Source organism: Protopterus annectens, chromosome 14.part0 (genome assembly GCF_019279795.1).
Source record: "Protopterus annectens isolate FY-2018-M chromosome 14.part0, PAN1.0, whole genome shotgun sequence".
Lineage (NCBI taxonomy): Eukaryota > Metazoa > Chordata > Ceratodontiformes > Protopteridae > Protopterus > Protopterus annectens.
This window is the reverse complement of record NC_056748.1, coordinates 72133253-72154421: the sequence shown is the minus strand read 5'-3', so window position 1 is coordinate 72154421 and position 21169 is coordinate 72133253. Positions and strand designations below refer to the sequence as shown.

The 21169-nt window shown below is 43.3% G+C and overlaps 1 protein-coding gene across 2 annotated transcripts in view; it reads right to left on the bottom strand.

Annotated features, from left to right (window-relative positions):
- Window positions 1-21169, bottom strand: part of SLC25A16 (solute carrier family 25 member 16) — a 1052007-nt gene that overhangs the window by 141605 nt on the left and 889233 nt on the right. The gene's annotated exons all lie outside the window — the stretch shown is intronic.

Here is a 21169-nt window from a genome sequence, read left to right as displayed (position 1 = left end):
ACTAAAATAAACAAATACACTGATGGAGTATATCAACTCAAACATAGCTAGAGGCCTGTGTTGAGGCAGGAGTAAAAATTCCCTAAGTCTCTATTTGGACTCAAAATAGTCCTGGCTTTCCCAGTGGAAATGCTCCCTAAGGGTATGCAAGGTTTCACCAAAAGAAAAATCTTCTGGAGGGGAAGCAAAAAAAATGAAATCCTCTGCATCTGAATCCTCATAAGTAGATAAGGGTAAATCCTGGTAGTCAGAAGGAACAGAGATATCAGATTCCTGATCAGAAGAATCAAAGAAAATCAGTTCTAGGTCTCTTAGAGGGGGAAGGCCAGCTTCCCCTAATTAAGGTAATAAGGTCTTCAGCCATTCTAATTATTTGTTTTTGAGGCATATGGGCCTGAGTATGCGGTTTGGTCATCAGTTTTCTAGACATAGTGCGAGCTTTAGGCCTGAGGAATTCGGTATTTCTAGCTTGAAATAAAGTCGTCAGTTTACTATGAAAGTCGGTAGGCCTGAACACACCCTCAAAAGCCGGTGCCTGCACAGCAGCTCCGGACCCATCAAAGGTAGAGACAACCGCAGGTTCCATAGTCGAAGAAGCATCGTGTGGCATACCGGACTCCGAATGGGTCTCAGCAGAGGCCTGCGAATCTGTAGTAGCTGGTATCAGGGGCTGTGAAAGCGCCTCACTGAGTACCGATGGATTGGCGACTAGCTTAACGGAAGCGTCGTCTGCAGTTTTGGACCTATGCTGTCTGTCTCTGTCTTTATCCTTACGTTTTTTCAGAAGATCGGTAGTCATATGGCTTAACGAACCAATTTCGGAGTATGGAGATCGAGAATTAAAGTATTTAGCTGCAAAAATAGCCAGATGACTAATAGCTCTGGCGTTGAACAAGGTACAAAACTGACAGCGAGGGACGTCGTGGTCTGGGCCTAAACAGGTGACGCAGTAAGAATGAAAATCTCTATGAAGTATTTGCTTTCCACAGGCAAGACAATTGTTAATTTTTTCTGACATGGGTTAGAACAAGAAAAAAGGATCCCAACAGGGTACTTATCTTTTTGAAGACTTCAGGTCTGAAACTCGAAAATGAAAATTTCAGGAGTTGGCCGACCGGCACTTGCGAACTGCTTCTACTTCGGGCACCGCACGGCAAGAAAGACTGATGTAATGGCATCAGCTGCATGTTTTATATCCCTGACGTCATGGAAGAAGCGACAGCATCCGATGCAGAAATCCAAAGACTCTGGTATTCGGGCCGGCTGATTGCTACCTGCAGGCAGATGACCCAAATGTGATGACTGCAACAGTGAAACATGAAGAACATCTGCAAAACTCAGAGGCCAAAATGAAGAAAAGGCTGGCGAATATAAGACAGCACAGATGTTTCAAAAATAATAGAATTAAGAGGACAGAGCACATAGGACAAACCTTAGATTTTCTGCCGTACCCAAGAAAGTGGAAGAAACAAACTATTAATTTTACGAAAGCACAAATAAGCAGCTGAACTGGTATTCCACAACAGGAATTGTTAACTGAAAGGGTACATCATGTGCATGCTCCGAACATGGCTATGAGAAAACAACCTAGACCTTTAATAGTAAAGATGTAATCTTACCAACAGAAGAAGTTGATTCTGACAAAACTTTGGCAGAAACACAAAATATTAAAAGTGGGAGACAGCAGAGTGGTTCTGGAGAATGACTACTCATTGTACATCAAGCAGAAGAGGAGTAAATTTATCCCACTATTCTGGGAATGTTGAGAAGCAGGTGTGAGATTCAAACCGCAGCTATCATGAAAATATTTTCTCCCTGGAGGAACAAAATCATTTTGTGATGAAGTACATGCTAAGGAAGAAATACAAAAGTTTGTCTAACAAAAAGTGATCCCTCTGTTTTGTAAGCTCTCTGCGAACCACGGCTTCTGCTGTAGTAGGTACCTGAGTAAATGTCAGGAAAATCCTACTAGGACAGCTGAACTTTATTTGGGGTTAATCAGAGTCTCTTAAATTGATGGCAGGTGTGTACCCAAGAAGACTGAATGCTGTAATTAAATCAAAACGTGCTTCAACAAAGTAATAGTTTAAGGGTGTGCACACAAAACAAAGTATTAGTTTTAGTTTAAGGGTGTGCACACTTATGCAACCAGTATATTGTGCGTTTTTTACTTTTTTACCCTAACAGATTTGCTTGTTTTTCAGTTGAATTGTGCAGGTCATATATCACATTAAAGGTGAGAAAAGTTTTGAAATGATTTATTGTGGTCTCATTTTTATATCACAAAAACGTAACATTTTTAACAGGGGATGATGATATGTATGAAGAAACTATATAAAATTATATTCATGTAGCATACAAGAAAATAGATTTTTTCTTGCAAAACATGTTTGGCCAAGGGCAAATAGAGTTTCCTTAAAGTGAAATATCCCATAGTGCCAACCATATTTGGCATTCCAAAGCTTCATAAAGATTTGAGGGCTCCTCCTATAAGGCCAATTGTTAACGCCAGTACTTCTAAGGTACATGCCATGGCAAAATATGTGGATTTGAAGCTTAAAAATTGTTTATCAAGATACCACCACCTCTGTAAGGACTCTTGGGACTTTTTGAGAAAACTTAGGGGAGTTAGATATTCAAAAGCATGGTTTTGTAACAGTAGATGTTGTTAGTTTAATTTTATTCCCCACCAACAGGGTCTTGAATGGTTTAGGGAATTTCTAGTGGATTTAAGAACATATTATTTTAATGAAATTGAAGTTTTAGTCACATTGATGGAAATAAGTTTAGACTACAACTTTTATAGTGAAGGACAGTATTTTAAGCAGAAAAAGGGTGTAGCAATGGGGCAGCTTGCGCCTGTATCTTAGTATAATCATGGTGCAGTGGGAAAAACAGTATATACTGAGTAACCCAAAAATACAGGCATTAAAGTCAATGCCAGATTTTTGGATGACATTTTTTAGCAGGGGAAATAAATGAAGAAGCAGCAATTGACTTGATAAACTATTTGAATTCCACTACCACATTTTTGAAATTTACTTATTCCTACAGCACTGAAAGCAATAGTTACCTAGATGGGCTAATAGCAAATGATCATGTTAAGAAGAGGCTTACTACTAACATTTACAGGAAACCCCACTATTCAAATTCCCTCTTGCATTATACAAGTTGCCACCCTTGGCATGTTAAGAAAGTGGTGGTAAAGGGACAATTTATTTGTCTGGCTAAAATGATTTCTGATGACAATATGTTTGAGCAAGAAAGTAACGTCTTGACATGTTTCAGGCAAGAGGGTATCCATTGCAACCAATTGTTAGTATTCGTAGTGAGGTTAGTACTAAAAGGTTAGAAGACACCATTCCCTACCTCTTTTTAGGGGTTCCACTACTCTGATTATGGAGAATGTTAATGACAGACACGCTACAGGTAACAATACTAAAAATTATGGCAAGGCATTTGTCATAACTTACACTGTGGACAGTGATTCAGTTGGTAGCATACTATCTAAGAACTGGAAAATATATTTTTGTTATGGGAAAGATTTTGAGATGTTTGGTGATAGACCATGTATAGTATAAAGGACAGGGAAGAACTTGAAAAAACTGTTGGAAGGCAGTGAAAAACTGGCTCCAAATTCAGCCAAGAGGTGGGGAACCTACAAGTGTGGACTCTGTAACCAATGCAAATTTATTTTTGAGGGTAACACACTAGTGTTAGGGACCCACAAGTTGATTAGTTCATTCCACTGCACTTGTAATTCAGTAGGTTTATTATATGGCAAAGTGTGTTCAATGTTTGTGTTTTTATGTGAGAAAGCCAAACGGAAATTTAAAGCATGTATTTATGAGCACAATCTAGATATACGGGATAAGAATGTTAAAAACTCTTTATACAAGCATGTGGAAGCACACCTTGATCATTCTTTTTTTATTTTTTGGATTGGGGTTTGTACCCCAGAATATGAGGGGATGGCTATGGGAAGATCTTATTGAATACAGATAAATGATGTGGCAACTAAGGTTGAATGCTTGTGTGCCCCTGGTGTTCTGGTGTTAATGAATGTACTTCAATCAGTAGTATACTGTGTTTAAAATCATACAAAGTGTAAACCCTGCAACTTATGTTCTAGTAACTGCCTTCTTTTGTACTTGATAATATAGGGTTAACAAATTTGCTTCTGTCAACTGATGTGGTGGTCATGTGATTTTTTTTTTTTTTTTTTACTATTTAAATATGTAGAGTTTGTTGAATTTTTAGATTCTGATGAAGTCTTGGTTGTAGATTGATGAAAGTGTTTAATCTTGTTGGCTCATTACTAATAAATTTTTAAACTTCTCACTGGCTCACTGGTGTCTTCAGTAACTTCAAGTTTTTAGAACTGAGAGTATGTTGGAAATGATAAACCAAACAATGAAAACAGGGCAGGAAAGACGATACTTCAAACGGACAGAAGTTTGTGTTATTAAACCAGATGAAAAGCGCTTTATTTCAATAAATTATTCCATTTTATTTTATTTTTTGTCCGTTTGAAGTATCGTCTTTCCTGCCCTGTTTTCGTTGTTTGGTTTATCAGTTTGTGCTTAAATTTATCCATTTTCTATGTTGGAAATGAAGCAGAGACAGGTTTGGGAGAAGGACATGAACAGGAATAGAACAAGAAAATCTGGAAGTATTGGACTTACTTGGACTTTATTAAACTTGTAAGGGACTCTAAAGCATATGCCTTCCTTCATGTCATTAACATCCGGAGAATAAAATCAGTAAGTTGGAAAATGACAAATGTGGGATTACAAAGCAATAATTATATTTATGAAACATGACAGAATAAGAAAAATTGGAAATATTGGATTTTTTGGACAATGTTTGGAAAAAAAAACTCAGCATAGGGGAAGAGAAGGGGGAATCTAAGTGTAAGTAAAACATTTTTTCTTAATAGTACTATTTAAATTATGCATGATTTTCTTTTCATGTTATTTTAAGTGTAATGGGGATACTAATGTAAATAGGTGCGTCTGTTTTTTTTTCTCCTTCTTGTTTCTTTCTCCCTGTTGAGTTTTAATAAGTGTATGCACTACAATGTAAAAAAAAAAAAAAACTAGATAAAGACCATGACAAAAGCTTAATCTAGTAACAAGTTTTATGACAGAGCAGGTAAATAAAAAAAGAATATTGAATATTATAAAAGGTTTTTTTAAACAGTTTTGTGTCTGGTTCTCATGTCTCTAGCAGACAATCTGATAAAGAGAAATGGCTTGGAGAAAATGTCTTCTGAAAGTATTCAAGTGTTTTCCCAGCTGAGAAAACTATAAAGATAAGACAAAAACCATACAGCACTTAAAAGAACCACAGGCTATACCATGCGTCTTAGTATGGATAACCTTTTTTTTTGTTAGCTTGAGTCCGTGTGTATGGCTGTCAGTTTGGTACATTTGTTCCTGTTAGGAGGGCAAACATTCAATATTGGAAGATGTACATAGTTTGTGTGTTATTATTAAGTTAATAGGTTTTAGGAGAGTATTTTGTGTGTGTGTGTGTGTGTGTGTGTGTGTGTGTGTGTGTGTGTATTTTTGAGGGGTTTCAAAAGCACAAAAAATTCTGTAAGATGCAACATATGCTCAAATGGAGAGGAGAGGAAACAACTGTATAAAAAGATTAACCTGCCAAACAGTACATGCATGCAACACAAAAACTGAAACTAAAAATTTAACAAAAAAGCTGTTATACATAAAAGGTGGGAATAATAATCTCTCAAGAATACGATGCTTTCTATAATATCTTTACACGTTAATGTTCTCCCAGATAAATGCAAAAAAGGAAGAGTAGTTAACTATAGTAAAACATGTAGGGTGCAAATAGCTATGCTACAGGAGAAACACTTGGAAATAACTGAACATGCAAATTTGATAAAGAAAAGTTTTCAGGATAGCTATTCAGCAGAACACCTGGAGCAAAGGAAAAGAGGAGTACTTATATTAATTGCAAGAGGAGCTACAATAGTAATAGAAGAGGATAAAAATACAATAATGGTAGATTTGTAGTAATAAGGGGCTACTGGCAAGGGAGGAGGATTACACTGGTATGTTATTTATATTCCATCGAAAACTGCTATAATGGAGCTTAAGAAAAGTTGGGGAGAGATAATCAGCTTTCAGCAAGGAATAGTACTTATAGGAGGAGACTGGAATTTGATTTGCAATAGTGAAGATGTATCTGGGGGGCCCCGAAGGGAAAATATAACAAACGAGGGTAGATTTTTAAAGAAACATATGAAGACATTTGGCATGGAAGTTGTGAAATCAGTACTAGTAGTTCAGAGTGATTTTAAATAATTTTCCCCAAGATATAAAAACTGTGCTAGATTAGACAGAATTTACATTTTACAGGAACATGTGCATTTAACTGAAGGTCTTGATATGCACTCAGTAACTATTTCAGATCATGCGCCAGTAATACCTAAAATAAAAATAGAGGGTAATGAAATGAGACACTTGTGCTTTCCCACCTATCTGTTGAAAAGAGAAGAATTTAAGGAATGGGTAGTGGAAATTATTCAAGATGTATTAGAGAAAATAGAAAATTCTTATGAAAATATACCTAGGGAGTTGGATAAAATTAAAGTGGAGTTTAAAATAGGGTGGAAATAAAAGTAAGGGATACATGGTTAAGAAGTAACAAGAATTATTTAGAGTGACTGACAAATGTTAAACTATTGCAAAATATGGGGAAATCCCAAAGAACAACAACAGAAGCAACTTCAGAATGCTAAACGGAAAATAATAGATTACCTTTTTTCAGAAAGTGTTTTACACAATACACAGAGGAAAGTGGAAGATCCCGGGAGAGGCATGCCAACATGGCTGCAAACTGCACCTTGTAAAGAAGTAAGAATGGCTAGATACTAGTAACCCCCACAAACATTTGAGCACCAGTGGTACAAAAATCCCTGATGGTCCCTCTGGTTATTATCTAAGCACCTACCAGAAAATCTTTTCATAAGCCAATAAGGATTTTCTAGTAACTGGATATTTATTCCCTCTTTTAGTACCTGTCGTACATCCTCAGAAAAAAGGTTCCTAAAAGGTAACAGAATTGAGTCATCCAGGCAGACAGCTGAAGATGTGTTAGAAAGGAGCATATCAAACTACTTGTGTCCTGTGTGAACAGATCTAGATTGTGAGGAAGCTTGTGATAATTGGCCTTGGCCAGTTCCAAAGGAAGGAAGAACCAGTGTTGACTGTGGCAAAAGGGGGACACTACAGATATTTGAACTCTTCAGAATTACCCTGGAACACAGTAGAAATCCATAAAGTAACATTCACATGCAAGTTAATGAAAAAATCATGACTTTCATAGGTCTGTTTGGAAACGAGGCAAACAGCTCTTTCAGAGATGCTTCCCATAACTGAATCAATTTCTGGAAGACCCCCCTTACAATCTGCAATAGTGAGGATCTATCCTGGACCTGCTCACCTTGTTTGCTACTATATTCTGCTCTGACAGAATGTAATGATGCTTGGAGGGCTGAAAAATAGTGAAGAGCTAACTCCCAATCAATCACAGCCAGTCCGTACAAAGTTAAGAAACATTTTGTCTTCTAGTCTTCAATATTTATGTGCTTTGGTCTTGTATGAAGAACGCCACAAGCCTTACACCTTTACCCCCATAGAAACCACTCCCAAGGTAAATCTTGAAAGTCTGAATTTACAGATTTACTTGAAGGGTGAAGAGAAAAGGGGAAACCCAAATTTGTCTATGTAGTCTCCACCAGTGTGACTTCTGAAATATATTGCTTAAGATTGGTACATAAAATTCCAGAAGAGACAAGCTCTGGGTCTAAGTGATTTTTCCCCCCCCTAAATCACAGAATCTCTCTCGAGTAACTGGATGAGAGGATAAGGAGGATTAACAAACAAACTGAACACCCCCCAAATGCTGAGAAACACTCTGGCCAAAGTCTGAGACTGAGAAGAGAAGCTCAGGAAGGTTTCAAGATAACACCCACCTTCTCCTGCAAAAAAAAAAAAAAAAAAAAAAAAATCACTTGATTCAGAATCTATAATACCTTTTATAAAAACAATTCTTAACAGTGTCAAGGGTGACTTCTGAAAGGTTATCTCGAATTCCAGTGTGGTCAAAAGAGATGAATCCCTGTTAAATACCCTTGACATCTTGGGGACTCTAAGGATATGAAAGTCATAACGTTAGTGCCATGCAGTCTACAAAGAGATGACTGGAGCAAGGTACTAGAAAGACACCCTTGGAGCAGAAGATAACCCCAAGGGTAATGAAAACAATTGATGGTGTGACCAAGAGACTAACATTTCTGTGTGGAAAGGTCCCCCAAAGGGATTTAGTCACAGAAAAGGAGCTGAAGTACTGGCGGCTGCTCTTGTAAAATCTCAGAGCTGCTTCTTCATGGGGGACAAATAACAGATGATTTTCCACTTTGACTGCTGATTTTCTCTCCACTTGGCTGCCCAATCAGTAGACATTGTGAAGGTAGGGAAGGCAGCCAGAACTTTAGGAAGCTGGTTGGTATCTTCAGCAGGACACACTTCATATAACCTAAAAGCTACAGCAGCAGTAGGAATGATGAACATAACCTTTGCCAGGGAGGTGCATAAAAATTGCTGGTTGAAACTGACTGGCTCATTGACTCACTCTATTTCATTAAAATTTAAAACCAGTACGTACTGCAAAGTAAAGCTGCTTGACATGGTTTTCAGCCTACCGTACTGTAAACGTGTCATCTAACAGCTGATAATGGAAAAGGGTCCAAATGTTGAGATTATTAAAATTAGCAAAGAATAGCAGAGTAGTATTGCTGTAACTGAATTCATCCTCAAGTCTTGGTGAATACCTTCATGTGGTTGACCCTGTTTTCACAAAATCTGACCAGGATGACACTAACATATAGGTGAAGGTGAAGTTGTGTTGTGTGACACTAATATATAGTCTGTATCTTGTATAGCAAATATGGAGATAGGTATTTTCAAAATAACTAAGATAGCTGGGGGCACAAGTCACAGGATAAAAAAAAGTACCCAATCCTGGTATGCGCACTGTGGCAGTGCAGAATCCTCAAGACATGAAAACATTCCTACAATGATGTTGAGCCAGGCTCAGGGGAAGGATGCCCCCATTGTAGGAGGAGGAAGTAGTCCACAAAAACTGACATGACAAAAAACAGCCACAGAGTGGGCTATTGAGGATAAGGGAGAAATTATGTATTGTTACCATTATGCAAGAAGCCCAGAATTTCCAGATAAAAGATATTCAGAAAGGTTAAGAGAGAAATCAGAGGAAAGAAAAATACTTGCACAAGAAAAATTGTCAAAAAACTTTGCATTCATCAATACAACAGATCCTTGAAAAAACATTACAGAGACCAAGAAACTTTGGGCCATGTGGGAAAAAAAGCACCAGAGAAAGTACAAAAATATACAGAACAAAACCCGGAGATTTTTGAAAGGTATAGAAAAGAACACGGGAAAGAAAGAAATCTGATATGGTGCAATACTTATGCAAAGGAGAAAGCCAAACTAATCAATGTAAAAAAAGAAACTCCAAAGATATTTGGAGAGAAATACAGGCAAAGGCACCCAGATATGGAAAATTTTACAATAAAAACAAAGGGGATCATAAAGCAGAGGATTAGTAAGGTACAAGTGAAACAAATAGAAACAATAAGTTATGTACTCACCATAACATTCGATGTATGTAGTCCATCTCGCCTCACATTCTTACCCGTTGGTTTGGAGCCGAACCTCAGCTCCGACTCTGCCATACTCTAGCTTGAAGTCTTTCAATTGGCTGGGCTAAGCGGTATCCCATGCTGCACTGCTCCCTTTCCCCAGATCTTGTTTGCTGCAAGCTCAATCACTCACCTTCCATACACATAACACATAGAGAAGGAAAACATTTCAATAATAAAAGGAGTACTGAAACCAGAACTAACATCTAGGCCCTACAGGATGGTGGAAGGCGGGGCTGTAAGAAAGAATGTGAGGCGAGATGGACTACATACATCGAACATTATGGTGAGTACATAACTTCTTGATGTTATGCAGTCCAATCTCGCCTACATTCTTACCCGTGGGACAGCATTCCCTGCACCTGAACCCTGGGAGGCTCAGTGGAAAATACTCCTGAGCACTGTGGAACCAAAGGAAAATCTGCCTCTGGATACCATATCCAATTTGTAGTGAGTAATAAAGGTGTGAGGAGATGCCCATGTAGCCGCAGCACAAATATCATCCATAGACATCCTGGCCTGAAATGCTGTAGAGGTAGACATTGATCGGGTAGAATGAGCCTTCACTCTAAATGGTAAATCCTTACCACCTGAGGCATAAATGAAGGAAATACAACTAGAGATCCATCTAGACAAGGTCACTTTGGAAACAGGAGACCCAATCCTATTTTCTGAAAATGAGACAAATAGCTGATCCGATTTTCTAAGATCCTTCGTTCTATGCAAATAAAAATGCAACTGCCTGTGAACATCCAGCTGGTGAAATTTAAATTCTGCCCTTTTAGACAACTCTGGAAAAAATACGGGCAGTTCAATGGATTGGTTGAGATTACTAACCGAAGCCACTTTCGGCATAAAGGAAGGGTTTGGTCTGAGGGAAACCCTGTCCTTGTGAAAAATCAAGTAAAGCGGTTAGATTGACAAAGCTTGGAGCTCCGAGACACGTCTAGCTGAAGTGATGGCTACCAAAATGTCTTCCAAGTCAAATATTTCAATTCACAAGTAGCTGCAGGCTCAAAGGGTGAAGAAGTGAGACATTGTAGCACAAAATTTAGGTCCCAAGGCATGACTGGGTCAAAGACTGGAGGGCGAAGCAGCATAGTGCCCTTCAAGAATGCCTTACAAAGTCTATCCTCCATTAGACTGGGTTCATTAGCGACGTGAAAAGTGGAAATAGCCACCAAATGTACTTTAATGGTCGCAGCTGCTGACCCCTGATTGAAAAGCATGGAGAGAAATTCCAGAACTGAAGAAATTGGAGCTGTATAAGGATCAATTTGTCTTGCATGAGCCCAGATGGAGAAGCTTTTCCATTTACTGGAATAAATCTTTCTGGTCGAAGGCTTATGGGAAGAAGGCAGAATATGAACCACTTCCGGAGAAAAATGATGAAGCCTGACTAGTGATGGAAGTGGAGTAGCCAGGCTGTCACCCGGAGGGTCTGAAGAGAGGGATGGAACTGCCCTGACACATGAGTCAGTAGATCTGGCTGTGGGTCCAGAATCCAGGGGGCGTCCATGAGATAGGGATGGAGAAAGGGGAACCAAATTTGACAAGGCCAGTGTGGAGCAATCAGAATCATTCTGCTTCCCAAGTATTGCACTTTCTGAATAACCTTTGTCAGCAGAGGAACAGGAGGGAAGGCATAAAGTAGACCGAAGGGCCAATCATGAACTACAGCGTCCCTGGGTGACTCCCCCTGAGGGGGGATAAGGGTGAAGTAGCTGCTGCACTTGGTATTGAAGGGACTGGCAAATAGGTCGCAGTAAGGCTGACCCCATCTGCAGAAAATCTGCTCTGCAACTTGACTGTTCAGGCATCACTCGTGAGGCATCAGAATAGCTCTGCTCAACCTGTTGGCAATCAGGTTGGACTTCCCCGGAATATGGGTTGCTACGAGAAAACGCTGGGAAGACACTGCCCACTGCCACACTCGAATGGCCTCTCTGCAAAGGGGGTACGACTTGGTTCCTCCCTGTTTGTTCAGATACCATACCACCGACATATAGTCTGAGTGGATCGCAATTGTCCCGAGAGGAAGAAAGCTCTGAAGTACTTGCAACGCTAGTAGCACTGCTCTCATCTCCAAGATATTGATATCCAGATGTATCTCGTGTTCCTGCCAAGTGCTTTGGACTGTCCTGCCGAGATAATGCCCCCCCCCCATCTGGAAGGCATCTGTGGTCACTGTGGCAACAGGAGGGGATGGGACGAAGGGTTTTCCCGCATTGAGGTTGCTGGTATGAAGCCTCCAGCGTAGATCTTGCTTGCACTTGTCTGTGATCATTATAAGATGAGAAAGCGGAAGATGTTGTGGAGACCACTGGGCGAAGAGTAGCCACTGAAGGAGCCTCATGTGTAGCCTTGCCAGAGGAACCAGCATAATTGTTGCAGCCATTGTCCCTAACAATTTGAGAACCGTTTTTGCCTTCACTTTTTTTAGAGGGAGCAACACGTATACCTGTTGTTGCAAACCCTGAATCCTTTCTTGTGTTAAAAACGCCCTCATGAGCACGTTGTCTAACTCGGCACCTATAAAGGCGACACATTGTGAGGGCAACAAGGCAGACTTTACCCAGTTTACAGTGATGCCCAATTGTTGACACAGCTTGCTAGTGGCATCTCTGGTCTGTAGTAGCAGATGCCTGTTGGTGGCAGAAAGGAGCCAGTCGTCCAGGTATGGAAACACTTGGAATCCCTGATGTCTCAAGTGAGCCGTCACCACTGCCATACATTTGATGAACACCCTGGGGGCTGTGGTGAGACCAAAGGGCAGGGCATGAAACTGAAAATGACTGGCTCCCAGCTGGAAGTGTAGATGACTTCTGGATGCCCTGTCCATCTTTATGTGGTAGTAAGCATCCTTGAGGTCAATGGAGCACATCCACACTTCTTTTCCCAACAATGGGAGAATAGATTGCAATGTGACCATTCAGAACTTGGACTTCTTCATGTGGAGGTTCAAGTGGCTGAGATTCAAGATGGGTCTCAGGTCCCCTGTACTTTTCGGCACCAAAAAGAATCTGGAGTAAGTCCCTTATCCGATCTGGTCTGAGGGGACATGCTGGATGGCTCCTTTTTCTAGAAGCTTTATAACCTCAAGCTGCGGAATCCCTTTGACTGGGTGGAACATCTGGGATTCTTTTGATCGGTGGGGGGGGGGGGACCAGCCTCATGGAGGAGTTAGCAACAGAATTTAGGGTAGACATCTGAGCGTTGACTTTGTGAGCCACTACGTCAGAAACGTTACCCTGCAGAGAATCTCCAAGCTCTTTCAGGAGATCTCTTTGGAGCCATGTAAAATGTGGCAAGTAATTCAGTGACCGCAGAGTAAAGACCGCTGAAGAAATCATACGCTTCCCATACTGATCCATGGTCCTAGACTCCTTGTTAGGGGGATGGATGGTAGACAAAGTCTCAGCCAGTTCCTTCTTGGTGGCCGCTGCCACCACCATGGCATCTACTGTAACGTCCTTCGTGAGAAACTATTTATCAGCGGGGGCAGACAGAAATTTGTTAGGTCTCCTGGGGACTGGTTCCACAGTGTCAGGGGTTTCCCACACCCTTTGACAAACCAAATCCAGGAGTTCGTCGAAGAGTGAAGAAACCCAGGAGGTGGAGGGTTGAGCACCAAAGGCATTCAGGAACACCGACTCCTCCTGAGGGGGGTTTAGAGGGCCAGTCGCCTCTCTGCTTCAAGATTTCTAGGATATCAAAGAAAGAGATATCCTCAGACGACGACTTGGGGTATCCCTCTGATTCCTCGAGGCTGGTGTCCGACATGAGAGACTCTTCCTGGGAGTCGATGTGCTTCCTCTTGCACGTTCTTTTTCTGGGTGGCTCCTCAGGCAAAAACTCAGGGGGGGGGGGGGCCTCAGAAATTTGGGGACCACTCATGAAGGTATCCTGAGGCCTTGGGACTCCACTGTCCAAAGACAGAGGGTGATCAGAGACGGATAGCGGAGCTGGAAGGGGTAGAATGTCAGTGCTGTATGATGCCACTGAGGACCTGGCCAGCACGCTCCGCATGACCTCGAAAGCTGGTCCTCCCGGCACCGAAGATCGACCGACCATGGAAGACCTCAGAGCAAAAGGGACAAGGTCAGAAGCCGAAGCAAGGGTCAGGTTCACCCGAGCCGAAGCACCGAGAGGGAGGCTCGAAGCCGAAGAGTGTCCTGAGACCTCCTCCTCAGGTCCGATCGAGGAACCATGAGTCCTGGACCCAGTGGATGGAGCCGAGATCGGAGCCGATAAGTCAGAATGGGCTATTGGAGCAGACCTAGAAGCATTAGATGGCACCGACCACTCTGGCTTCGAAGGCTGAGATTCGTTCGGAGGAACTATCGACGATGGATGGGTGACGGGCTCCAGAGCCGACTGGGCTGGAGCAGAAAGCAATTTAGCCAGCACCGGTGACTGAAGCAGTCTCTGCACCACTCTATCCACATTCACATCACAGAGTCCTGGAGGACCTAGAGGACAAGGTAGGAGATCTAGACCTCCTCTCTGAAGGAGACCTGCGAGGAGGGGAGACCGGTCGAAAAACTGGAGACCAGCTCTGAGCTAGTATCTCCATCACCGGCTCCGAAAGACTGGGAGCCGATGTAGGTTCTGTCGATTCACAAACTTCCTTCGGCACCGAAGACAGTGGAGCCGAGGATGCCACAGTAGACTTAGTAACTTTCTCCAGAGGCTCCGATAAGACTGATGGAGCCGGAGATCATTTTTTTGCTTTGGAGGTTTTGTCTCTTTTAGAGGGAGAGGACTTAGCACTAGAAGACCTCTCCAAATCTTCGTCGAAGGAGGGTTTCAGTAATCCCTTCAGAATTAGTTTGTTCTTCCTTTCTTGAAGAACACGAGGGCTGAATGCGTGACAGAACACACAAGACTCCTGAAGGTGGATAGCCCCCAAACAATAAACGCACACAGAGTGCCCGTCAGTATTCAACATGTTATACCAACATTTACTAAATTTCTTAAAGCCCGAAGGCTTATGTTCTTTTGTATCCTTGGACATTGTCGGCAGGACACTAGACACAACACAATAGTAAAACTGACACTAGCAACAAGTGCGGGAACTAGAATCTAAATAAACTGCAGACACCACACAAGGACCTCTAACTCAAACGGTCCTGACAGGAAAAACAAGGGGAAGGACTAGGTCCTCAAACTTAAACGGCCCTAGCCCAGAGGGATAGATACCTAAAAACAAAACAAACACAAAAGAGAAAACAGATAACCAAATGAGGACTAGGTCCTCTAACTGAAATGGGCCTAGCCCATTGGGAGATAGCTGACGGGATACCAAGACAAAAAGTAAGACAAAGGCCACGAAAGGCCGCACAAAACAGCTTCCACAAACCAACAACACACACACCTAGCTAAGAAAATAGCTTTTGGAGCAAAGATTTTAGTCAAAGAAGACAAAAAGTTATACTTAGCCACAGCCAACAGCGAGACCACGTCTGAGCTTTACGAGTGGCAAATGAGATCTGGGGAAAGGGAACAGTGCAGCATGGGCTACCTTTTGGCCCAGCCAATTGAAAGACTTCAAGCTAGAGTATGGCCGAGTCGGAGCCGAGGTTCGGCTCCGAACCCACAGGTAAGAATGTAGGTGAGATTGGAGTACATAACATCTGAAGTTATGGAATACTTGTGAAATGAAGCATTTAGTGTAGAAAATCCAACAAAGGTAATGTCACAGCATGATGGACCAATGAGCCACAAATTAAGGAGAAACGGGTGGAGTGGGAGACATATGAAGAAACATGGAGATAAAATGATTTGTTATGTTGCAACACTTATACAAAGAAGAAAACAAAACTGATACAAAAAGCATCAACAAAGATATTTAAAGAAAAATGCAGGCAAAGGCAACCAGATATGAAAAAGTTCACAATATAAAAAAATAAGAAAACAAGTAGGGAAAGTAGAAAAGAGGATTAGTAATGGAGAAATTAAAGAAACAGAAAAAAAAAGTTATGTACCTACCATAACGTTCCATGTTAGTTCTCTTCATCTCGCCTTCTTTCTTGCTGGTTGGGATCGCCATCTTCAATAGCTCGAGAGCTGTTTACTGGCTTGAGGCTACCCCTTATCCCATAATGCCTAGCGATAGCTACCCAGATCTCGTTTGAAATAGCTAACTCCAGACATAACAAGAGAATAAACCAGTCAAAAGAACTGGTTGACTTATACCTCCCATATCCTCTAAATCAATAGAGGGAAACAAAGAATACTCAGCCAGTGAAAAGGGACTCCTCTTGATCCACTAGGACAGGGGGACGGAGGGCGGGACGTAAGAAAGAAAGCGAGATGAAGACAACTAACATGGAACGTTATGGTAGGTACATAACTTCTTAATGTTAAGTTGTCTATCTCACCTTCATTCTTGCTGGTTGGGACAGCATCCCTAGCACCTAATATCCTGGGTGGCTCAGTGGAACAGACTCTTCAGAACAGTGGAACCAAAATCAGCTCTGCTCCGGGAGACCATATCCACCTTGTAATGAGAAATAAAGGTATGAGGATTTGCCCATGTAGCAGCTGCACATATGGAATCCATGGGCAACTTACACTGGAAAGCTACAGAGGTGGCTAATGCCCTAGTAGAATGACCTTTCGGTTTAGATGGTAATTCCTTATCCCGTAATTGATAAATAAATGAAATAGTATGGGATAGCTATCTAGATAAAGTAACCTTGGAAACTGGGAGACCTTGTTTGTTTAGGGCATAAGACAGAAACAATTGGTCTGATTTTCTTATTTCTTTATTTCTATGAAGGTAAATATGCAATTGCCAGTGCACGTCCAATTGAAGTTTGTACTCTGCCTTGTTGCTATGAATGGGGAAGAAAACGGGGAGATCTACAGATTGATTTAAATTATGTTCAGAGCAGACCTTGGGAAGAAATGAAGGATTTGACCTCAGAGAAACTCTATCCCTATGAAACACCAGATAAGGGGGACGGACACTTAGTGCCTGTAGTTCTGAGACTCGTCTGGCTGAATTAGTAGCAACCAAAAAGAGTGTTTTCCAAGAGAGAAATTTGATGGAGCATGATGCCGCTGGTTCAAAAGGAGGCAAAATTAAGGACGTTAGGACTATATTAAGGTCCCAGGGAGGAGGGGGGGGATCTCTCACTGAAGGTCTAAGAAGAGATGTCCCTCTCAAAAAGGCTTTACAGAGCTTGTGAGACAGGATGCTTGAATTCTGTAATCAGATGTGAAAATAAGAAGTGGCTGCTAATTGCACCCTAATGGTAGCGGAAGCGGCTCCAGAGTGAAACAGTTGTGCTAGGAACTCTAGGATCTCATGGACTGGGACTGAGAAGGGATCCACGTTCCTAGACTCAGCCCAATAAGAAAAAACGTTTCCACTTGCTAGCATAAATAGCCCTGGTGGTGGACTTATGTGAGGAAACGATAATCTCGCAGACTGTTGGGGAAATGCTAGGGAGCCTGGCTAGGGTTGGAAGTGGAGCAACCAAGCTGTGAGGTGGAGAGTCTGAAGGAACTGATGCAACCCGCCTGACTGATGAACCAGTAGATCTGGAATCGGGTCCAGAGTCCAGGGCTGATCGAGAAGACAGAGGTGTAGGAATGGAAACCAAATCTGTCGAGGCCAGTAGGGGGCAATGAGGATCATTTTGCAACCCAACGACTTTGCTTTCTGTAAGAGTCTTGGTATAAGGGGCAAAGGAGGAAATGCATAAAGGAGTCCCTGAGGCCAATCGTAGACTAGAGTGTCCCTGGGTAGGTGACCTGGAAGCAGAAGGAGGGAGTAGTGGTTGCTGCATTTGCTGTTGAATGGGGTGGCAAAAAGATCGCAGCAAGGCTGCCCCATTTGCAGAAGATCAGGTCCGCAACTTCCTGATTCACAGACCACTCGTGAGGCATGAGGATAGCTCTGCTGAGCCTGTCCGCTATGACGTTGGATCTCCCAGGGATGTGCGTCGCAATTATAAAATGTTGGGAGGAAATCGCCCACTGCCACAGTCTGAGTGCTTCTCGACACAAGAGGTAAGATTTGGTCCTGCCCTGTTTGTTGATGTACCACACTACTGACATACTGTCTGTTTGGATTGCAATGGTCCCAGAAGGAAGAGAGTCTTGAAGGGCTTGCAATGCTAGAAGCATGGCTCTCATCTCTAGGACATTTATGTGCAAATGGTACTCGTGAGGTTGCCAAGTGCCTTGGACTGTCCTGTCCAGATAATGCCCCCCCACCCTATCAGGGAGGCATCTGTGGTCACTGTGGCTACCGGAGGGGGCTGAATGAAGGGTCTGCCCTGAGTTACTAGTGGGGAGACCATCCACCAGGAAAGGTGCCTTTTGCATGCTTCTGTAATCATGATCATGTGAGACATGGGTAGCTCTTGGAAAGACCAGTGTGTTAAAAGAAGCCACTGAAGAATCTTCATATGGAAGCACGCCAATGGAAGGAGGAGGATGGCAGCTGCCATGGAGCCTAGAGTTTGAAGGACATATTTGACTTGTATCTTCTTGCTCTGCATTAGAATTTGCCCTTGTTGATGAATAGTGGACACTCTTTCCAGTGGTAACCTTGCGGACATTTCCTTTGTGTTTAATTCTGCTCCTATGTAAGTGATAGACTGAGAGGGCAACAAGGCAGATTTTTCAAAATTTATGGTAATACCTAGCTGGGTGCAAAAAGTGATTGTGTAATCCCGTGCTTGTAGGAGTTGATGCCTGGTGGCAGCAGTGAGGAGTCAGTCGTCTAGATATGGAAACACCTGGAATCCTTGACATCTCAGGAGAGCCATGACCACTGCCATACATTTGGTGAACACCCTGGGGGCTGTGGTGAGACCAAAGGGCAGAGCTCTGAACTGGTAATGAGTGGCCCCCACCCGAAATAGAAGAAATCTCTTGGAACGTCTGTCCATCTTGATATGGTAGTACGCATCCTGAAGATCTATTGAGCACATCCAACTGTCCTGACCCAGAAAGGGTAGAATGGACTGTAGCATGACCATCCGAAACTTTGTTCTTTGTACAGATCTGTTTAATCTGCTGAGATCCAGAATGGGTCTCCAGTCTCCTTTCTTTTTTGGTACCAAAAAGAACCTTGAGTAACTTCCGGATCCAAGCTGGTCTGCAGGGACCTCTTGGATGGCTCTTTTTCTTAGCAGTTTTGAAACTTCTATAACTGCTTGCTCCCTCAGATTGGGTGGAACATCTGGTAGGGCCTTTTTTGATTGTAGGTGGCTTTGAAGAAAGGGGATTCTGTAACCTCCGGATATAATGGATAGTACCCATCTGTCTTTTGCTAATTTTTGCCAGGTTCTTGGGTACAGTGCAAGTCTTCCCCAGACTGCCTCCAGAGGCGAGCAGCCGGGCAACCCATCAGGGATGTTGGAAGGGCTTGTCAGAGAAGGATTCCCTGTTGCCCTGGTTCTGCGGACCCCCTCTGCCATGAGGGCAGCGTCTATTATTATCCCCCCCCCCCCTGCCTCTGGAGGAAAAATCACTACGTGTGTCAGGCAAGGCTCCCTGAGATATGCGGAACCACATTTTCCCACTCCTCTAACCCTTGGGGAAGGGTCTTGAGGGAGTGGAAAATCGGACTCCCACGGCAGAGAGTCTTGCCTTCTTGCTCACACCTAGTCAAAGTGTCTTTCACCTGTGGCCCAAAGAGGAAGGAGCCATCAAAGGGGGTGTTGGTGAAGGACACTTGAAAGGGTTCCGCAAAATTACACAGCCGCATCCAAGCATGCCTCCTGAGGGCCACAGCAGTGCCCGCGGCTCTACTCGCTCCATCGGCAGCATAGGAAGTGAGCCTAGTGGAGGAGTTGACTACGGAATTAAGAGTTGCTAGCTGGGAAGTTACTTTGGCTTGAACTCCCTCTGCTGTAGGATCTTGAAGGGTATTTCCTAGCTCTTTTAGGAGATCCCTCTGAAGACGAGTAAAGTGACATAAGTAGTTCAGGGACCTCATGGAGAAGATCGCTGAAGCAAACATTCGCTTTCCGTATCTGTCCATCGTCCTAGACTCCTTGTTAGGAGGATGAACAGATGAAGAGGTCTCTGCCATCTCTTTTTTGGTGGCGGCTGCTACCACCATGGCATCAACGGGCACACCCTTAGAAAGAAACTGCTTATCCTGGGGGGCTGTAATGAACTTATTTGGTCTCCTCGGAGTTGGTTTCACTGTGTCCGGAGCTGACCAAGCCTTTCGGCCACTACATGCATCAGTGGATCGAAAGGCAGAGAAACACAGGAGGTGGAAGGTCGGGATCCGAAAGCATACAGCAATACTGACTCATCCTCTGTAGGGGCTAGGGGAGTCCAGTTCCCCCCTGCCTAAGCATTTCAAGGATGTCCGCGAATGAAACATCTTCAGAGGGGGATCTCAGGGACCCTTCCGACGCATCTAAGTCCATATCAGAAGTAACCGACTCTGGGGAGTCAATGTGCTTCCTCTTGCACTTCTTCTTCCGAGGGGGCTCCTCTGAGAGATCAGGAGAGACCTCAGAAGAAGAGGAAATACCCAATGGGGTGTCCTGGACCATCGGTTCCCTATGCTTGGGGTCTAGAGAAGGAGCAGAGGTTGGCACAGACACTATAGGGAACGGAGTCGGTGGAGACAGTAGTGGAGATGACTCAGGGGACAGCACGCTCCGCATGACCTCAAAGGCGCCCCCATCTCGAGGAAGAGAAAGCTCCAGCTCTGAAAAAAACAGGAATCTTTCTCCGCACTGAGGGGGACAGCTCAGAGGCCGATGTTGGAGCAGAGCTCACCTGCGCCGAAGCTCCGAGAGGGAGAACGGGGCCGGACAAGGGTCCGATGCCACCCCCCCCCCTCGGTGCCGACGAGGAAGCTCTGGCAACCAGATTCCTCGATCGACGGAAGCATCGAGGTAATCGGAGCTGAGGTCAGAACCAAAGAGGATATGGTGATCGGAGCAGACGGTTCCACTACCCGAACCCCAACGAAATCCGGCTCCGAACTCATTGGAGTCGGAGGAGGAATATCAAGTGAAGTGGACGGAGCCGATACCTGTTGAGGAGAGCTGGACAATAATTTAGCTAGTGCCTGCGACTTTAACAACCTACTGACTCTACTCTCTCCACATCGTGATCAGACAGCCTAGAGGACCGAGAGGAGTGAGAGGACCGGTGGCTACGCTCACTTTGAAGCAATGGAAACCGAGGAGCCGAATGCACCAACTCTAAGGAAGGGGACCTCAGCCTCTTGTGACTCCACAATGGCTCCGAAACATCCGATGGAGCCGACGAGGAGGTTGTCTTGTCGGTGCCAGCCGGAACTGACTTAGAAGGTAAATCCAGCACAGGAGTCGGCTCAGAGGATGGAGCCAACGACTTAGTGGACTTTGGGGATTTCACTGGCTGTGAACTCTTTGCCGGTGAATCCTGGGGTTTTAACAG